This window comes from Corylus avellana, unplaced genomic scaffold, assembly GCF_965113065.1.
Source record: "Corylus avellana unplaced genomic scaffold, dhCorAvel1.hap1.2 HAP1_SCAFFOLD_191, whole genome shotgun sequence".
In the NCBI taxonomy this organism is placed as follows: domain Eukaryota; kingdom Viridiplantae; phylum Streptophyta; class Magnoliopsida; order Fagales; family Betulaceae; genus Corylus; species Corylus avellana.
The window spans coordinates 18,414-25,000 of record NW_028290582.1 but is presented as its reverse complement, the minus strand read 5'-3'; the positions used below and the strand labels follow the sequence as shown (position 1 = coordinate 25,000).

Below are 6,587 nucleotides of genomic sequence, written 5' to 3'. Positions count from 1 at the left end.
TATGGGATTTCCGCAACGATTGCAAACCCTTCTGATATCATTTGAGAATACAAATTCTTGTTGTATCCCAAAAATTTATTTTGGTTAGAATCATTAGCGGAAATCATCAAATGATTCTGTTGATACATTCGCGTAATTAAACGTTTTACAATAAGTAAACTAGATTTATTATCATAAGCTACATTTTCCAACAAAATCACTCTATTTAAACCATGATCATGAGCAAGTGCATAAATATATTCCCGGAAGATAAGTGGGTATAGGAAGTCATGTTGCCTAAATCTATCTAGTTCTAAATATCCTTGAAATTCCTCCATTTATTTTAAATTAGATTTGAACTTGAACCGGGGATAGGGGATTTCTTGGGGTATTAAATGACACATAGTACGATACAGTCAAAACAGGATATTATAGTAAGAAAAGACTAGATAGATACCCCGGAAACAGATAAGACTCATCAACGGACTCTTTATCCTCTCTTTTTCCATCTAATTAAATAGTTTTATGTTCATTCTAGGATAACAAGATGGTTATAAATCCTTTATTTTTTCAACCCAATCGCTCTTTTGATTTTGGAAATTTGTAAAAAAAAATATTTTTATCAATATACTGCTTTTTCTACACATTCATCCCCACACTCTAATGGAGAATATCTACGAATAATTAGGATTTATAAAAAAAATCGATAATCTAATCCACTTATGGTAAAAACATTTCCCGCACCAAGCACTAATATATTTTTAACGTTTAATTAGATCGGGTAATCATTCAAATTAAGAACAGAAGCTCGTTGCTTTTTTTTGTTTCCCTATAATTGGAGCCATGGGGCTCTATCCATTTATTCAATTAACCGCAACTTTAAATTTCTTTTTTTTTGCGCGTCAAGAATTCAAACACAATTTTGGATCGATCCGATAAGATAAGAATAAAATATTCTCAGAATTCTCCATTAATACGACATGCTGCTTTTTCCATTCCTTCCTTTCAGGGTCAGTCGCGGTCTTACAAACTCTACCGATGGTATTGACGAATCCGTTGCTTCATACAAATGTGTAAAAAATGCTAGTCGCACTTAAAAGCCGAGTACTCTACCGTTGAGTTAGCAACCCGAATCAAAATGTATAGATCTAATCGTAATCAAAAAAGAGATTGAATTTCACAACGCAATCAAAATATTAAATAAAAAAAAATATTTCTAATCGATTCTGAACATAACATAAAAATGAACATATCAGATGCAAATACAATGACGTCTAAGATAAGAATATAGATTAGGATAAAAATATAGATAAAATAAAAATTTATAGACTACCACATATTTTGTTCGTATGTTATCCATTTCTTTTTTTTTTTAATAAATTTTTTTTTAATAAATTGATTTTTTTTTAATAAAAAAAAATAAAGACTTCTTGTATCCCAGCAAATCCAATGAACCCACCATTTGAATAAAGTAAAATAAAAAACCAAGTCTATAGAACAGAGATAAATATATACATTTATTCACGATCGGATTATATTTGTTTGATATACTGTTGTCAATATAAAAGTTAATGTTGAGAAAAGAACATAATGTAGAAAACCATAAATTGAAATAAAAAATTATTCAATATTTTCTTATTAAATTTATTAAATTTATTAAATTCAATATAATATTTAATTACTATAACTATAAATAAATAGAAATTAAAAATAAAAAAACTAATGACTTGTATTAAATTAGCACTACATATTTAATAAAGATAAATACAAAAAGGTATAGGCGTAAAAAAAATTCGGAGAGAAGTATAAAAAAATCTTGATTGGGTTTACGCAATCAATATAAGTAAAAAAAGTAAGCTTAAATCCCATGTTTTTTTTATGAACAAATAAAATAAATAAAAAAAAATAAAGTTAAAGTTTCAACGAAAAATAAACCATTATTGAATTAGCGATAATGTAAAATTTTATATTTATAGATCCAACTATTTCATTCATTTATTCACTTGATCTTTTTTCTATCTATCTGTCTTATATGAATTTATCTCACTAAAATAAAAATAAATTTTTGTCGTTATAGACGACGACATCTTATGGTAGTAATAATAAATTGAGTAGGAATAGAGCAAGAGAGGGGGAGTTGTATAGAAAGGGTTATGCAAAGTTATATACAAGTCACCCCCTCCCCCCTTTTTTTTATTTATTGTATTTCATTAATTGAATTTAATCTGTTAATTAAGAGAAAGGTCCATAAAAACTCCCGCCTTCTTTGAAATGTCATGAACAGTTCCCGTAGGTTGAGCGCCCTTTTCAAGGAAATATAGAATAGCAGGAACATTTAAATAAGTTTGATTCTTTATCGGATCATAAAAACCCACTTTCCGAAGATCTCTTCCTTCTCTTCTGGATCGAACATCAATTGCAACGATTCGATAAACCGCCCATTGGGATAGATGTAGATGAATAATACCCCCCCCCCTAGAAACGTATAAGAAGTTTTCTCCTCGTACGGCTCAAGAAAATTAGAAATTATGTCTATATATAGAATTTATAATTAATGTCAAATAGATCCATCAAATCATCAAATCAATTAAACTATGATTTAAGTACTTTTTCTTATTCTTGCCCGAAAAAGAAAAAAATCATTCGTATTCACATCCTCCTAACTCAAGTTGGATAACTCTCAAATAATCCAAAGGAAAACCTTTAGGCATTTCCTTTATTGAGCGGTCTCTAACCACGCATTTTTTGTCTGTCTCCTTTAGAATTTATTTTGATTCTTCATTATGATCTATTTTTTGAGACAACTGAAAACGGTATTTACTTGTTCCAGGATTCTTTATCGTTGCCTTGAATCGTTGGGTTTAGACATTACTTCGGTGATCTTTAATCATTTAAAAAAATGGCAGCAACATACCATTTTTGCAATTTCTTTCTATCAAAGAATCATACAAATGGTTGATTCCCATGTGATACACTTTTGATCGAAAGAGTTTTACCAATTCCAATAAATTTTCGTTATGAATTTGAAACTTGTTAGAATTGGATCCTTTCGATTTCTATATCGAAAATATACTTACGAAGTTGTTTCAACTTATTAATTAACACTAACCCTAGATCCATGTCCCTAAAAAATGAATCAATACTTTTTACTCGAGCTCCATCATGATCATGTACTATTTACATCGCAACCCTCAAAAAATGAGGTTTTTCCAGTGGAACAGAACAAACGATGTCGAGCCAAGAGCACCCTCATTCCTATATAATTAATATAAAAAAATGGTGGATGTAAGAATCCACAACCGACCATATCCTTCAAGTCGCACGTTGCTTTCTACCACATCGTTTTAAACGAAGTTTTACCATAACATTTCTCTAGTAGGTTGCTGTAACCAGTATGTAATTGATTCAATTATGGAATCATGAATAATCATTGGTTCGGTCGGTACATAGTAATCTATACTTTTATGAATGGGTAGTTTCTGAAGAAGTCTCAACAAGAATTCAATTTACCCCATATAATATATCTATTTTTTTCTTTTTTAATTTATTAATTTAATGGGGTGGGGAATAAAGACTGATGTAAGGAAGGATTGGGGTTGTTATTATTTTTGATAAATCATAATCGAAAGAAAAGAACTAGGAGATCCCCATATCTATCATATAGACTAAACAAATGTTTCTGAAAGTAATTATTGAAATAAAATAAAGTTTTCAATGAAATAGAACGATAACAAGACATACATATAAGCATTTCCTCATTTTCTGCGTAGTTTATTTGACCTGAAAAATTCAATAATCTTTCTGCAATTTTTACCTAAGGTAATGTAATAAGGTAAAGTGAATAAGATAATAGATTTTGTCTCAATTGTTACATAGATTTACAATTATTCATTAGAATTAGAGAAACCACAAAATACTTAAAAACGAGGTTCAAAGAAAATACATATGTTACGTATGTAACTTGATTGTTTTTTAATGATACTCGGACAGACGCAGACATTGAAATTGGTATTTTTCGTTGACGATTAACTCCTATCTACTCCGTCAATTCTATGAAGATGATGAATCATAAATCAAAAAAGAATCCTATATTATATGTAGTTTAGGGAGTGCTAGACTATTTTGTATAAATGCAAGTTAAAACAAGTCCAGATTAAGTCATTGCTCCTATTTTTTTTTTTACTTTAAACCAGTTAATCCTATTGATTATTGATTATTGATTGAAGTTAATTAGTACCCCAATATCAAACGAACACCCGCGTTTATAATTTATAAATCCACAGAAAATTAATAATCAGACTGCACCACCATTTAAAGTTAAAGTATAGGGAAAAAAGAAAGAGAGGCTTTCGCATTTATATTTAGAATGCATCATTGAAAATTCCAATGGATATAAGAAGTAAGGCTTTTTTTTTTATTTTTATGAGTAACTAATTTAAATATGAAAGGTATGGACATAGAATGAAAAGCCCGTCCCCGGATCTTTTTTTTTATATTATAATAAAAACTCTTTTCTTTTGATCTATGTTCCCATCTTACTTGGATACAAATAGATTCAATTACATCTGTGTGTTATTTGGTGTTATTTGAACACGATTAAATTTGCGAAAAAGATATAATTCAGATAAGAATTAATCATTATAAGAAAAAAGAATCATATTCTATCCAATATTATTATACTCTTAATAAAAAAAAAAAAAGACAATCTTTTATTCTGATATAAAATCGGTATTATGATACGACATATATAATCTGATATGATATATATAATAAGTATGCTCTGGGACGGAAGGATTCGAACCTCCGAATACCGGGACCAAAACCCGTTGCCTTACCACTTGGCCACGCCCCATTTTATATTTCTATTCGACATTAATAAACACTAATATTCTTATTAGTTGTTCGTCAATTATAGTCTAAATATCTATAGAATAGATTGTTACTAGGATTTTGATACATTTAGATATAGAATTAAACGAAATTTATTGATCATTACATATAATTCAATTAAGATATTGTATGAAAGTATGATTTCTTCTATTCTCTTTTAATTTGAGAATTGAAGTATTTTTGGTTGAGTTAGTTCAAATCAAAGAAAAGTTTTTTGGTCTACCTTATTTTTATTTTTTAATTTTTACTCATTTTTTTTATATAACTTAAACTTAAAAAAAAAAAATAACATTATATTATTAAATTATTAATTTTATATTATTAATAACAATAACTCATATTAATAACTCAATCAAAATAAATACAATTATCTTCAAGAACAAAACAAAAAAACAAAACGTTTGTTATGCTTAATATCTTTAGTTTGATCTGTATCTGGTTTAATTCTACTCTTTCTTCAAATAGTTTTTTCTTCGCCAAATTGCCCGAAGCCTACGCTTTTTTGAATCCAATCGTAGATTTTATGCCAGTAATACCTGTGCTATTTTTTCTCTTAGCTTTTGTTTGGCAAGCTGCTGTAAGTTTTCGATGAGATTTTGAATACTGTCCTAGAAAAATTCATGATTTATTATAAAAAAAAGATTCTAACAATTGATAAGATCGGATAAGTCTTATAGTATAAAGCTTCAATTCAAATATTGAAATTCTTGTATCGCCACGATAAGTCTGGAGATCACCCCATTTACTAATTCGGACCCTTTTTTTACATTGAAAGAACCTATTAGAGTCCCCCACAATTAGATATTGTGGGTATGCAAAAAATTTTGTTAATGAAAGACTTGACTCATATTACATTACAAATGAATTTATGAAAATTCCTTTCTATTTCTTCTATTTCTAGCTTTATAAAAACCATTTTTGGTGTCAAAATGCGGTATATGTGGTATAAAAATGGAGAATCTATTCTCTTTTTTTCCAAAAAAATGATCTTGGAGATTGTGTAATGCTTACTCTCAAACTATTTGTTTACACAGTAGTGATATTCTTTGTTTCTCTCTTTATCTTCGGATTCCTATCTAATGATCCAGGACGTAATCCTGGACGTGAAGAATAAAAAATAAAGTTTTTGTTTTCCTTGCTCGATTTTTAAATGTTCTTAGGATTTTATTTATTCCACATCTTTAACTATTAAATAAAAAAATAAAAAAAAAAAAAGACTCGTCGAAATTGAAAGATAAATAAAAAATACCACGTCATTGACAAAAGCGGAAAGAGAGGGATTCGAACCCTCGGTACGAAAAACCCGTACAACGGATTAGCAATCCGACGCTTTAGTCCACTCAGCCATCTCCCCCAATCGAAAAAGGATAATTACTATGTTACATTACACAAAAAGTAAGGTTTGAAAAAAGAGTCTTTCTTTCTTTTATACCATACCTCTTATTTTTATTTTTTATATTCTTTTTATTATATATAATTATATAGTATCTAGACATATAAAATATAAAAAATATTAAAAAATATAGAAACTAAAAGTAATTCCATTGAGATAAAGTAAGGGCTCGAAAGAGATATCTCCAATCCACTATTCCAATGAATATAAATTATAATTCTATAATTATATATATATATATTATAAGTAATAATAGTAATAATATATATTATAAGTAATAAATTATATATTACTACTATATAATTTAATATATAATAAAAGTACC

The 6,587-nt window shown here is 28.1% G+C and overlaps 1 non-coding gene across 1 annotated transcript; it reads right to left on the bottom strand.

Moving 5' to 3' along the window:
- Positions 1 to 6,135: 6,135 nt before the first annotated feature.
- On the bottom strand, positions 6,136 to 6,223 carry TRNAS-GCU (transfer RNA serine (anticodon GCU)). Its single transcript has one exon. It is a non-coding gene; the product is annotated as a tRNA-Ser (tRNA).
- Between the last annotated feature and the right edge of the window lie 364 nt (positions 6,224 to 6,587).